Source organism: Peromyscus maniculatus, chromosome 13 (assembly GCF_049852395.1).
Source record: "Peromyscus maniculatus bairdii isolate BWxNUB_F1_BW_parent chromosome 13, HU_Pman_BW_mat_3.1, whole genome shotgun sequence".
Lineage (NCBI taxonomy): Eukaryota > Metazoa > Chordata > Mammalia > Rodentia > Cricetidae > Peromyscus > Peromyscus maniculatus.
Genome location: NC_134864.1, coordinates 18668483 through 18683373, shown reverse-complemented (window position 1 = coordinate 18683373; position 14891 = coordinate 18668483). Strand labels below are relative to the sequence as shown.

Below are 14891 nucleotides of genomic sequence, written 5' to 3'. Positions count from 1 at the left end.
AGAAAATGTGTGAAATTGAAATCAAAGATGCCAAAAAAGGAATAGAACATTTATTTCTGACTGAGATATGGATCAACATGTTTCCTAAGGGCTGAGAGATCAAGTGGTCAAGAAATGTAATTAATTCTATGTGAAATATAGCATGCCCTGGTAAAATAAATAATTTATATTTTCCACATATTTCATATGATGATCTATATTTAAATTATGAATACAGAACTGTTGAAAGCTGAAAGTTTCACAGGCTTTTGGAAATCACAATATGAGGTGAGTAATATAGATTTAAGTAATTTAAGTAATTCCTACTGGCATTGTGCCACATTTATTTTATAGCCTAAAAAGAAAATAAAATTATTTAAGAGAAAAATTTTTTTAAAAGTTCCTATTTGAAGCTGCTCTGCTCTCTTTGATATATATATATATATATATATATATATATATATATGTGTGTGTGTGTGTGTGTGTGTGTGCTATACACACATGTATATGCACTTTGTTTATTCATGTCTTCCCATATTAGGAAAGTATGTGAGTATCTCAGTACATAGGAAGAAATATATAGATTATATATATATATATATATATATATATATATATATATATTTTTTTTTTAAAATCACCTTTGCTGATTATCAGTTTTGGGAGAGATGTTTTCTATCTTAACTTCCCATACACACAGGCAAAACATTGATACTGATAGAAGTACCAATAACTAAAGAACAGTACACCTTTGATTGCTCTTATTTATACCATTGAATACGATGAGTTTTGTTTTCATTTGTATATCTAATACTTTTAAAATGTGTGTATCTGTATGAGAGAAAAGAGAGAGGGGAGGGAGGGAGGGAGGGAGGGAGAGAGAGAGAGAGGAGAGAGAGAGAGAGAGAGAGAGAGAGAGAGAGAGAGAGAGAGAGAGAGAGAGAGAGAATATGAACTCTGGTGACTGAGGAAATTAGAAGAGGATGTCAGATCTCTTGGAACTAGAGTTACAAGAGGCTATGAGCTATCTCAAATGTCGTAAACTAAATTCTGGTTCTCTGTGAGAGCAGCAAGAAGTGTTCACCACTGAGCCATGTCTCGAGCCCTTCCTTTGTATTTTAAGGTACTGTGAGGAGACATCAAAGTCCAAAGAGTGCAGTTACTATTTTAAAATTAAATAAAATTAATTAAAATGTTAGACAAGATATTTATTGTCCATATTTCTTTCCAGTAAAACTAACACTTAACCTGTCTCTTTCTTATACACTGTGCTGTTTGAAGACAATATGCACCACAGTACATTCAGATAACTTTCTACAAAAGAGTCACTTGATTGTAAATCAAAGAAATTCTGCAGTCCAGAGGTGATCTGCATATTTAACATGTGAGGGTGGTGCCAAGAAGCTGATGTTTTCTAATGTGATTTGCAAAATAATCCATAAAGAATAACACTTTGTATGAATTAGTATTTCTATATATCAACTCTACTTACTAAAATAATAGTGAATTAGCATTCTTCACATTAATACAATGTACTTTACACTTAATTTCTATTCTGAAAGAATATCCCTATTCCATTGTTTATTATTATGGTCATTTTAATAGTCCCTATATGGTTCTTTGCATATACAAAAGTATAGCATAGAGTTTAAATCTTGAAAATCAAATATTTTAAGATTTGAACACAATCACATCTTTGCTTCATACTTTTTTCCAAATATAGAGCCAAGTCAGCAGTATTGCATCGCTTGGGAGCTTGTTAGAATCTGAATATCCAGGGTGGCTCTCGGTAAGCTGTTTTGTAAGCCCTCAAGATACTTGGGATACATTCAGTTTTTTGGGATCCAGGTCTCTGGGATAATTGGACTGAGGATTGGTGTTGTAGAATAATTGGACTAATACCTTAGGATATCTCCCACATTAAGGCTGGCAGGTCTTAAGTGGGAAAATGAGTCTGATGCTACTTAGCCAGGCTTCACAGATTACACCCCTCTTTTCTTTGCCTGGGCTAATTGTTATAAGGCCAATGTGGTTTATTTCACAGCTTATCCAATTGTCAGACCATTACATTTATGTATCCTCAAAGACAACCCAGAGAGTTCTCTAATTCTTATAGTTCATGATAGGCTTTAAATTAACTAGATAACCTGAAAAGATAAATTTTCTGGCAGGAGGAATCTGATACTTTTTTATGCACCTAATTGTTCAGAAAGATTAGCCAGCTTTTTCCTCTATTGGAAATAAAGATAAGGACACCGGGGTCTACTTGCAGCTGGAAGCTTGCAGGGGAATGGAAGTTATGCTAATATTATGCAGAGGATGCTCTGACACTGTTTTGAGACCTGCATCTAAATCATATATTTTATGTTGCCTGTTTTTATTTAGTGTCTTTCACTTATCATTTGAAAGGTAATAAAAAGAAAAATCAATTTTCCTTTTACTTTTTTTGCCAGAATATAATATAAATTCTCTATGATACAATGAAAATTTGTGATGATCAATTGACTTTGTTTTTGAATGAGAATATCAGGTTTTTGGTCAGTATCACCATGTGTGTTGTGATAACACTAGTGCCATTTGCTATGGTGAAATATCTCCCATTGATATATGCATATGAGAGGCTACATGTTAACTTTCATTTCCCTTTGCTTTTTATTTTTCATTTTTACATTTCACTCTTTCTTGTTTGAATGTCCCAAATCATTCCTGCCTTGACTGGCTCACTGTAGATATATACTTGGCTATCACAAAACTATTGCATACTTTGGCTATTTCTACTGTGCTTGCTTAATTGGGTAGTCAGGGACTCTTTGAAATCCTCTACCATCCCACAGTACCACAACGTTCTCTGGGGTCTTCCAGAAAATATTGAACATAGGAAAACTCAACTAAACTAAATAGAATTCTGCTTTTGATGGAAAAAGACTAGTTGGTACAGAACAGGAACATCATTCAGATCACTGGGAATCAGAAAAATAAAAGTGAGTGGGGCAATACCAGCTTAGAAGATGAAATCAATAATGTCTCCCTGTGAATGTTTGATTGAGAGAAGACTCCCATATGCTCATGTATGAACACTTGGTCCCCAGTTAGTGGTACTGTTTGAGGAGGTTATAGGGAGAACATCATAGGGAACAGGTTTGGAGAGTTCATACCCCCTCACACATTTGGAGTTATTTACCTATGCTACATTTTTGTGTTTGAAGGTATGATCTGACACCTGCCTGTTCCTACCACAATGCCTGCAGTATGGTGCTGTGCCTCACCTCCATGATAGGCTCTTAACCCTATAGAACTCTAAGTCCAAATCAACTCTTCCTTGTTCAGGTATCCCAACAACAAAAACATCACTGATACAGATGTTGATATCAGAGAGCAGTCTCTTGTCATGAAAAATCTGACCATTCTGTTTTGGGGAGGAACACAGAGGACTTTGAAACCTTGGACTAGAAAAGAAGCGTAAAGCTCTATGCAGAGCTTAAAGGACCACCAAAGTAGCATCCTAAGACAGTAGTACCAAGAGCAAAACAGTCTGCAGAGGCCCAGCCCTAAAGGTTTCAGAGGAAAGTAAGACCTTCAACGGTAGCAGGGCCAGAGGCCATTCTTATGATGGTCTAGGAAAGAATATAGTTGCCTTCTGCCTTTGTCCAAAGAACTTGCCAGAGGATAAATTAAAATATAATGGGCTAGTTTCTTAGTGGAGGAAATCTGAAGCTAATATACTGTTGATTTTCTCACGGGTTGTTACTGATGATGTATATTCATGTCTACATTGTTAAAAAGAAAACAGGCAGAAAGACACACAAATTGTACATTTGGAGGGAAAAAAAGGAACACTAGGAAATTTTATGTTAGAGCCATGGCATGTGTTTCAAAAGAGAATTGAGTCACTAAGGAGAGACTGCCTTTGCCCTGGGACCAAAAGAAAAGTGCCCTGAGGAAACCATTCACCTAGAGCCACATGTAGGATGTAGAGCCAGTTCAATAGAGATTTTCTGTTGCAGGCAGCAGAACTTTGGGGTCGAGCCTTCTAAGTCCTTTAAAAATTAGCCCTAGACACTGGACATGGACCTTCAGGACTGGAGTTTGATCTGCTGGTTTTCAGTATTGCTTTGGTCCAGTATTTCTTCACCATACTCTTATCCCTTTGAAATGGTAATGCACATTCTGTGCCATTAGATGCTATAAGCATGAAATTTGCTTTTTGCTTTTTGCAGTGTTACATTTAAAAGATTGTCTTGAGTCACAGAAGAGACTTTAGCACTTCGAACTTTTAAAGTGTTAATGCCAAGACTTTGGGAGTGTTTGTTCAAAAATGAAGAAAATGCATTTAAAAAAATGTTCAGTAGCCTCCAGGTTAAGGGAGTGGAATGTTCAGTTTTGAATGAGAACTCTACACTGTAGTCCTGGAAATTTAACTTGGTTCCCAGTAAGTGGTAGTGTTTCTGGAGGTATAAGTGTGCAGCTTTGCAGGAAGAATTATATCACAGAGAACATATTTTGAGATTATATTGACTCTACCTAATCCAGTTTGGTGTCGGCTTTATGCTTGCCATTGAATATGTGACCTCTCAGTTTACTGATCCTGCCACCAACCCTGCTGATTGCAGACATTCTTCCTTGTCATGATGGACACTTACAGATGTGGAACTTCAGACCAAAGTAATCTCATTCTTCCATGAGCTGTTTTGGTCATAGTGTTTTATCACAGTAACAGAAAATTAACCAACATATTTCTTGAGTAAAGTGGAAACAACTCTCTTTGCTGTTGAAAGACAAAAGAGGAAAACAAAAATGAAACAAGCCTGGGTATTTGCAGAGAAAAGAGGTTGGAGAGGGAGAATCTGATGTCATTTGATGAGGACTTACTCCCCTTATGCTCTAGCTGTGTGAGATACAATGGATAGGTTCCTCTATTTTAACAAACTCAGTGGGATTCTGTTCCTCCCAATGAACATACCAGATTCGATTTAACTCGAACTTTTACTTTTTTTATTTAAAGCAGACAGTTACATTGATTTTTATAAACTAGAATGAGGAATCTACATCATATATCGATGACTCTTCTGCGGTCAATGGATTTTGAGTTTAAAATATTTAAAAAGTAGTTTAGGAACTATAGGAATTCTTTTGGAAGGATTTTCTTTATTTTTTTCTTTAAATTATTTTAAGGCATTTTTAAAAATCACTTTCTCTCTTAGTTGTAATCGTGTTCCTTTTGAAACAAATTAACAGTAGAGTGAGCCGTGCCCTCCTCAACTAGGTACTCAGGTCCTGCTTTGCAATGGATCTACAGTAGAGACTTCACTCTCTTCCCACCAGCCAAGCCCTCCAACCCCAAGAACCTACAGGTCTTCTTTGACCTGGACCTCGGTGGGGAGTGAATTGGTCAACTTGTTTTAGAATTGTTTGCAAATATTATTCCTGGAAGAAAAATGTGTGTGCATTGTGTACAGGAGAGAAAGACACTGGGTCCATAACTGGGAAACCATTTTATAGGATGCACTTTCCACCAAAATATTTAAAAAAATTATGATTTATGGTGGAGACTTCTCAAATTAGAATGGGACAAAAGGAGAAAGCATTTATCGTGAAAATTTTGAAGATGAAAACTTTCACTAAAAGCGCAATCAAAAGAGTTTGCTGAGCATGGCAGATACAGGCCCCAATACACGTGGTTCTTAGTTCTGTATCACAACAGATCCAACTCTTAACTGGTGGGGTGGGGAAGGTGGTATTTGGTCAAGTCATTATAGGACTAAGTGTGGCAAAAATGTTTGACAATGTAGAAGTGAATGGTGAAAAACCTGTCAATTTATTGGTTATTTCCATATATAGAGAATTGATAAAGGAAATGATTGGGGAATTCTAGACAGAATTTTCTCCGGTCCTGCCTTACCCAGAAGTCCAGACAAATGTCTCCCACCCACGGTCCCACAGCCACTTATAACATAGTCACTCAGAGGCTTGTATTAATTGTGAACTGTATGGCCAATGACTTCAGCTTCTTGCTAGCTAGCGCTTTCATCTTAAATTAACCTATTCCTGTAAATCTGTATGTTGCCATGTGACCCTGGAGTTAGCAGTCTGCTGGCATCTTTTTGCTCCTTTGGTGGTAGCTGGCACCTCTCTCAACTCCACCCTCCTCTTCTCTGTATCTCTGCTTGGATTTCCCACCTGGCTGTAAGTTTTCTTGTCATAGGCTGAAACAGCTTTATTTATTATCCAATGGGAGCCACACATATTCACAGCATACAGAAAGACATCCCATATCCCACAACTGGGAATATTCTTCCAAAGATGGCTCTGGGGATAGCTCAAGGATGCAGATAGAGATTTAAAAAATGTAGACACAATTTTGTTAAAAACTGACGACTTGCCTGGCAGCAGTGGCACACGCCTTTAATCCCAGTACTTGGGAGGCAGAGCCAGGTACATCTCTGTGAGTTCCAGGACAGCGTGGCCTACAGAGTGAGACCCAGGGCAGACACCAAAACTACACAGAGAAACCCTATCTCAAAAAACAAAAAACAAAAAAGAACAACAACAAAAACCTGAAGACTTAAAAATTATTTTAAGTACTTTTTTTTTAAATCTCAGAACTGGAATATAGCTACTAAAGACATGCAGAGGATTTAAGGTATGCGGATAGTTCAACGGCTTTTGTTGAGACAGCAGATACATCCAGACTGCAACCCATATCATTAAGCTGTTTACTGAGTATTGTTGCTTGTAATTTGAAGATGTCAAATTGGCAAGGAGCAATTGGTATTTCTTTGGAGGCTCTTGACATGGACCCATCAAACACCAAAGCACTGCACTGCAAAGTGCAAGGAATGCAAGATTTAAAAGAATATGATCAAGCATTGGCAGATCGTAAGACAGCACAGGAGATAAGCCTGGGAGATAAAGATTTCCAGGCAGAATTGTTTAAAGTCAAATAAATAATACAGGCATAGAAAGGTAAAAGTAAAGGCAATGTATGCAAAAAACGATTGCTTATTAAAGATTAAACTTTGTGTAAGTATTACAGATTGATTATATAAAGGATTATGTAAGTTCCTGTCTACGTCTGATGTGTTTCTCTGGATACTTTGTCATCATTGTTTATGTAGCAATACTAGCATATGTTCCTTCTTAATAAAGTGTTATTGAATAAAGTGAATCCCATTAAAAAAAATCCTGTCCTCCCAACATAGTAAAAACGGCAATTTTACCAAAAGCAATCTACAGATTCAATGCAATCCCCATCAAAATACCAACACAATTCTTCACAGACCTGGAAAGAATAATACTCAACTTCATATGGAAAAACAAAAAACCCAGGATAGCCAAAAGAATCCTGTACAATAAAACAACCTCTGGAGGCATCACAATCCCTGACTTCAAGCTCTACTATAGAGCTACAGTAATAAAAACAGCTTGGCATTGGCATAAAAACCGACATGTGGACCAATGGAATCGAATTGAAGACCCTGACATTAACCCACACACCTATGGACATATAATTTTTGACAAAGAAGCCAAAAGTGTACAAAAAAGAAAAAAGAAGGCATCTTGAACAAATGGTGCTGGCATAACTGGATATCAACATGTAGAAGGCTGTAAATAGATCCATATCTGTCACCATGCACAAAACTTAAGTCCAAGTGGATCAAGGACCTCAACATAAATCCAGCTACTCTGAACCTGCTACAAGAGAAAGTAGGAAGTAGTCTTGAATGCGTTGGCATAGGAGATCACTTCCTAAATATAACACCAGTAGCACAGACACTGAGAGAAACAATCAATCAATGGGACCTCTTGAAACTGAGAAGCTTTTGTAGAGCAAAGGATATGGTCAACAAGGTAAAGCAACAGCCTACAGAATGGGAAAAGATATTCACCAACCCCACATGTGACAGAGGACTGATATCCAGAATATATAAGGAACTCAAGAAATTAGACATCAAAATGACCAACAGTCCAATTAAGAAATGGGCTATAGAAATAAACAGAATTCTCAACAGAGGAAAATCAAATGGCTGAAAGACATTTAAGAAATTGCTCAACATCCTTAATCATCTGGGAAATGCAAATCAAAACAACTCTGAGATACCACCTTATGCCTGTCAGAATGGCTAAGATCAAAAACACTGAAGACACTTTATGCTGGAGAGGATGTGGAACTAAGGGAACTCTCCTCCACTGCTGGTGGGAATGCAAGCTTGTACAACCACTTTGGAAATCAATATGGTGCTTTCTTAGAAAATTGGGAATCAATCTCCCCCAAGATTCAGCTATACCACTCTTGGGCATATACCCAAGAAATGCTCAATCATACCACAAGAGCATTTGCTCAGCTATGTTTATATCAGCATTGTTTGTAATAGCCAAAACCTGGAAACAACCTAGATGCCCTTCAACTGAAGAATGGATAAATAAATTTTGGCACATATACACAATGGAATACTACTCTACAGAGAAAAACAATGACATCATGAGGGTTGCAGGCAAATGGGTGGATCTAGAAAAAAATCATCCTGAGTGAGGTAACCCAGACTCAGAAAGACAAATATGGTATGTACAGACTCATAGGAGGATACTAGATGTGGAACAAGGATGACTGGACTGATACTCACATCACCAGTGAGGCTACCTGTAAAACAGGTCCCCAAGAAAGACACGGGGATCACCCAATGACGGAGAAATGGATGGGATCTACATGAACAGCCTGGACATGAGTGGGAGCAATGAAGGGTGAGGGTCGAGGGAAAGAGAGCGGGAGATCTCAGCTGGATCAAGAACAGAGAGGGAGAACAAGGAATAGGAGACCATGGTAAATGAAGACCACATGAGAAAAGGAAGAAACAAAGTGCTAAAGAGGCCCACAGAAATCCACAAAGATATCCCCACAAAAGACTGCTGGCAATGGTTGAGAGACAGCCGGGACTGACCTACTCTGGTGATGGGGTGGCCAAACACCCTAATAGTTGTGCCAGAAACCCCATCCAAGGACTGAGGAATCTGGATGCAGACATCCACGGCTAGGCCCCAGGTGGAGTGCTGGGAGTCTAATTAGTGAGAAAGAGGAGGGTTTATATGATCGAGAATTGTTGAAACCAAGGTTGGATAAAGCACAGGGACAAATAGCCAAATGAATAGAAACACATGAACTATGAATCAAAGGCTGAGGGGCCCTCAACTGGATCAGGCCCTCTGAATAGGTGAGACAGTTGATTGGCTTGATCTGTTTGGGAGGCATCTAGGCAGTGGTACCAGGTCCTGGGCTCGTTGCATGAGTTGGCTGTTTGAAACCTGGGACTTATGCAGGGATGCTTGGCTCAATCTGGGAGGAGGGGACTGGACCTGCCTAGACTGAGTCTACCAGGTCGATCTCAGTCCTTGGGTGATGCCTTGATCTGGAGGTGGTGGGAATGGGCGGGTGGGCTGGGGGGAAGGGGAGGGAGGCAGAAAGGGGGAGAACAAGGGAATCTGTAGCTGTTATGTAGAACTGAATAGTATTGTAAAATAAAATAAAAAAATCCTGTCCTCATTTTAACCAAGAATGTTATCTAGCCAAACTTTAAAGTCTTTACAGTCTCCCCAAATTTTAGTATTTGTTCACCATTCATGCTATACCTATTTCCTTCTATTAAGTGTCTTTGGAAATACCTTCTCATGCACACCTAAAGACATTCTTCAATAATCATCTAAGGTTTTTTAATCTAACCTTTTTGGCAATGATGATTAACTATCAACCTGAACCCCATGCCAATTTAGTCCCCACATAATTTAGTGTATTAAAACATAACATTCCTCCCCTGTTACACACGGGCTCATAACTAGCTCACAGTGCAAAACATGTAACTTTGTCTCCAAGGTCTTTAACAGTTTCAACTCTGTTGAAAACTTCAAATTTTGTTCTGAGAATCAAGGAAATCTCTTCAACTGTGGGCTCCTGCAAAGTACAAGTGGTAACAACAGCAATAATAATAATAATAATAATAATAATAATAATAATAATAATAATAAGTTATGTACTACAAATATGCAGGGGCATGCAAGCAAAAATTAAATCATTCTCCAAAGAAAAAATTAATATTGAATCGCAGCAATGTAAACACCAATCCTAAGACTGCATATCCAGCACCTAGAGAGGGTAAGATCATCGTGACATCATTTGGAGAAAGAAAATGGACTTGATTATCCCTGTTATGACAGTACCAGTAAAGCTCCATTCTGTGGAACAATCTTTGTATACTGTAAATATGTATTGTTCTCATTGTTAATAAAGAGCTGATTGGCCAATAGCAGGGCAGGAAGAGATTAGACAAGGTAACCTGACACAGAGAGAAATGAAGGGCAGACTCAGAGGAGTTGCCAGCTAAATGAAGAATGAGTTGGACACACAAAATGGGATAGAGGTAAAATCCACAAGCCTCAGGGCACCATATAGATTAATAGATATGGGTCAAGTTGTAAGAGATATGCCTGAGCTTTCAGCTGAAAATTCATAATTAATATTAAGCCTCTTTGTGTTTATTTTGGAGCCCATGGCTGGAACAGGAAAACTCCACATACAGCTCCATCCAGGGGAAATTATTTCCTTCTCGAGAGAATAAAATCTCTGGCCTGTATGGAGATATAACAATCTAGTTGAGCTGTGAGTTCTTCCCTCAGGTAGGTGGGACTAGTTCTAGGAAGGTGAACTTGCCTTATGACATGCTAAAGAAGTATGAGGAATAACTAGTCATTTAAGGGGGAAATGGAATTTTTCTTCCCAGAATATCTGCACTCTATTGCCATTCATATAAATGATTGAGGTTCTATGAGGTCTACATGCCTTTGAGTCCTACTCAGAGAAGTGTAACTTTCGCTTCTTCTCATCCTTCCTTTCTTATGCAGATTAGAGCCTATTAATTATTTTCCTGATGCTTCATGTGTCCTTGATTTTTCTCAAAAGCATGTTCACCTTGTGGATGGCTACCATACTGGCATGACTAAAAATGTATAGTGTTTACTTTTTTTGGTAGGGCTTTCTTCTGTGGGCAGCCCAAAATACAATTGGGCAGAAATAAAACAGGCAAGTGGGGAGCAAGGGAGTCCTCCTGGTGTGGGGGGATTTATTCTCTGTTGGATAGAGGAAACCAGGCCTGAAGATACTGACAGCAAAAGCAGGTGTGAAAGACCCTGAAGAGCCTTCATCTCCTGTCTATCCACCCAAGCAGGCTGATCTCTCCACTATGATAGCAATTCCCCACTGGCAGCAAACTGTACAACATCTGATAGACTGTCCTTTGGGTCCTGGGTAGGATCACTGCTTTTCTAAAACTAGTCCCTGAGTAGATGCAAATTGGCATGTGCTTCCCAGGTCTAAACACCTTAGAGTGTCAGCTCTTCATGGTATCTACCCAGCATCAGAGTCTTCTAAGACCCTAAGTCCTCCCTAAGATCCAGAAAATAGATCATGTAAAAGATTCCAGACACCAGGTGGTGGTGGCACATGCCTTTAATCCTAGCACTCAGGAGGCAGAGCCAGGCGAATCTCTGTGAATTCGAGGCCAGCCTGGTCTACAGAGTGAGGTCCAGGACAGGCATCAAAACTACACAGATAAATCCTGTCTAAAAAAAAAAAAAAAGAAAGAAAAAAATAGAAAAGAAAAAAAGAAAAAGAAACAAACAAACAAACAAACAAAAAAGTCCAGACAGCCTACCAGGAAGTCTGGTATTAACTTTTTATGCTACTAAAGGAAAAGCATAGATCTTAATCAATAGCAGTAGAGCTACTACTAATAACCTAACTACTACATGTTAGGATCTTTCTGGATCTTCCATTTCAATGATTTCCCTTAGTGATCAACCTATAAGGAGCTGAGACACTCATGACATACATCTTTAGCAATTGGCTGACTACTTTGACATGTGAGGTGCAAATTGTGTTGCAGATGCTTTTTTTTTGAATGGTGGGTAATGCACAAAAATGCAGGAACAATTGGTCAAGGTTAAAGGGTGTTTTACTCTAGTACTCTAGATACTAGAGACATGTGTAGTCATATCTGCTGTGGGACGGTTTGTATGTCAAATTGCTCTGATTGGTTAATAAATAAAACACTGATTGGCCAGTGGCCAGGCAGGAAGTAGGTGGGACAAGGAAAGAGGAGAATTATGGGAAGTGGAAGGCGGAGGCAGAGAGACACTGCAGCCGCCGCCATGACCAGCAGCATGTGAAGATGCCGGTAAGCCACCAGCCACGTGGCAAGGTATAGATTTATGGAAATGGATTAATTTAAGCTGTAAGAACAGTTAGTAAGAAGCCTGCCACAGCCATACAGTTTGTATGCAATATAAGTCTCTGTGTTTACTTGGTTGGGTCTGATCGGTTGTGGGACTGGTGGGTGACAAAGATTTGTCCTGACTGTGGGCAAGGCAGGAAAACTCTAGCTACACATATCAGTATGAGAAAATTGTCCAATAGGCTCACCTTCCTTGTACTCACTAATGAAGGATCACAACACACACACACACACACATACACACACACACACACACACACACACACACACACACAATCTTTTGAATACAAAAATAAATTTTGAGAAAGAGGTGACTTTTCTTTATAGAGAAACCTTCTTTCAGTGGGACAGTGAGAACTCTGCTCTGAAAGCAAGACTCTACAAACAAAAGGCAACAAATAATGAAAATTATAACTCATCTGAAAAGAGCCTGTACTGAGTATGGCATTGAAGGGAACCCATTCTTCTCCCAAATAGCTGTAGAAGAAGGTGTTTTCTCAGGATCAGCACACAGATGTTGATGCAGCTGTGGTCCAGGGTAGTCAGGCTCCATCCCAAGTTTGTAGCAGAACTTGGTGGCATCAACTACACAATTGATGTTTTGCAGGGATAAAGAATGTAAGATTAAAGGAATCATGGAGTATTGTGTTTTGGTTCCAGAGAACTGCTGAGTTCAGGTAATTATGTGGTAGGTCCTTGCAAGCAGGCGCTGAGGGGCCACTGTGGGAAGCTGTGAAGATATTGCCCAATTATCACTACAGACATTAGGATTTTGAAATTTCTAGATCCACCAGACATCCAACAAGGAAAAGAGCATACAGAGTTGAACAGGCATGACAGAGAGAGATTTTGTTTCATGTGGCAGATATGGAGGGCAAGGCCTCTTAAGCCTTTTGGAACTCAAACGATTCTATCATGAGACCAAAATGCTAGACAAGAAGCTTCAGAATATTCCCTGTGGGCTTCGGTCTTCCTGCAGTATCATTATTCCTTTCTATGTTCCCATTCTTCCCAGGTGGAATGGGAATTTTATTCTATCATTGTTTACAGGAAGAAGGTAGCTTGATTTTGATCTTATTGGAGCTAAGCAGTAAGAGATTGCAATCAGTATCACACAAGACTTGAAATGTAGACTTTCAAAGTGTTGGAAATTTTAAAGACAATAGGGACATTTTAAGTTGTATAAAATGTATATATAATTTTTACTGTGAAATGACCATGACCACAAAGAAAGATGTGGAAGTTTGTGGCTTACAAGTAATAGGCTTCGGTGTTAAGTATACAAGGGTCAGTTTTTTTTTTTTCCCCTTTGGTGGATAATCGTGATTGTCAAGTTAATAGGATTTAGAGTCAACATGGAAAAAAAAATCTCTGTATATATCTGTAAGATATTATTTGTGTTGAAGTAGTAAAGCTTACCCTAAATTTGGGTGAAACAATTCCTGGGAATCCTCTAAAGCCAACTATAAGGATGGAGGAAGCAGAGCACAGACCTTGCTTTCTGCATCCTGATAGAGGATAAAACACAACTGGATGCTTCGGACTCTGTTACCCGGGCTTTCTCATTGGCCCAGGCTGCACCAACACCTTCTGTGAATTACTTTTCTAAGGTATTTTGTCACAGAAAAGGCAGAAGTAACTAACATACAGTCTCTAAGTGTATTTGAGGTTAAACCTGGAAAAAACTCTTCTTAGGTGACCCTGCCAGGGTAGGAAGCCCTTGAAGTAGTCTCTTTTCCACCACCCTCCTCTTAATGAAAATACTGCAAATGAGTTTACATTGTTTTACCCTATCACTTTTGAAGCAAACAGAGCCATGTCTTCAAGAAACCTTTTCTGTTGTTCCCGCACAAAGTCTGTGGTTTCTCTTTGTGCCATTTAAAAATTAGAGATGCTATAGTTGCCTTGTCTGCAACATTAGAAAGGCTCTGACTCCTTTCCTTGCCATACTATATATCCTCTATATTTCTGCTTTTCTTTTGAGTCACTTTGATTCTAAACCTGGGTAAATGTTGTATGCAAAAACCTTGCCACAGCTAGAATGTGACATTATCTGTTATTTTGAGATACCTTCCAACAAACACCTTAACCTCCTACTTTTTAATTCATCCTTGCTCAAATATCCAGGACACAGGCAGAATTCAGCTAGTTTTTTTTTTCTTTTTTTTTTATGTCAGAATACAACATCAATGACCAATAGCCCTGTTTCTTGAAGAGTTCTGGTTATCCTCTAAAACTTGATTATCAGAGTTTTATTTACTTATTTTTGAGACACGGTATCATGTGAAACCACTACATATGACTCACCTGTCTCCACCTGCCAAGTACCAAGTCCACAGATGTATACCAACAGTCTTTGTTCTTCATAATTACATTATTATCATTTTTTTTTGCTGAATTTCTCTTCTAATTATAATCTTCTAATTTACTACCAGAATTGCCCATTAATCTGTGCTTAAAGTTTTCTAGGGCTTTGTTATCCCACAGTTTCAAATTCTTTGACCTTCCACATGGACAGGTTTAATCAAAGCAACAGCTACATTGCCAGTCCCAGTTTTCTGTATCAGTCCTCTTTTGTGTCTTCATCCAAACACCTGACAAGAAGCAACTTAACAAGGAGTGGTTTATTTTGAATCA

General features: G+C 38.6%; 1 pseudogene; it reads left to right on the top strand.

Annotated features, from left to right (window-relative positions):
• The first annotated feature begins 262 nt into the window (after window positions 1-262).
• LOC102908047 (peptidyl-prolyl cis-trans isomerase D-like) lies at window positions 263-6938 on the top strand (annotated as a pseudogene).
• The last annotated feature ends 7953 nt before the right edge of the window (window positions 6939-14891 follow it).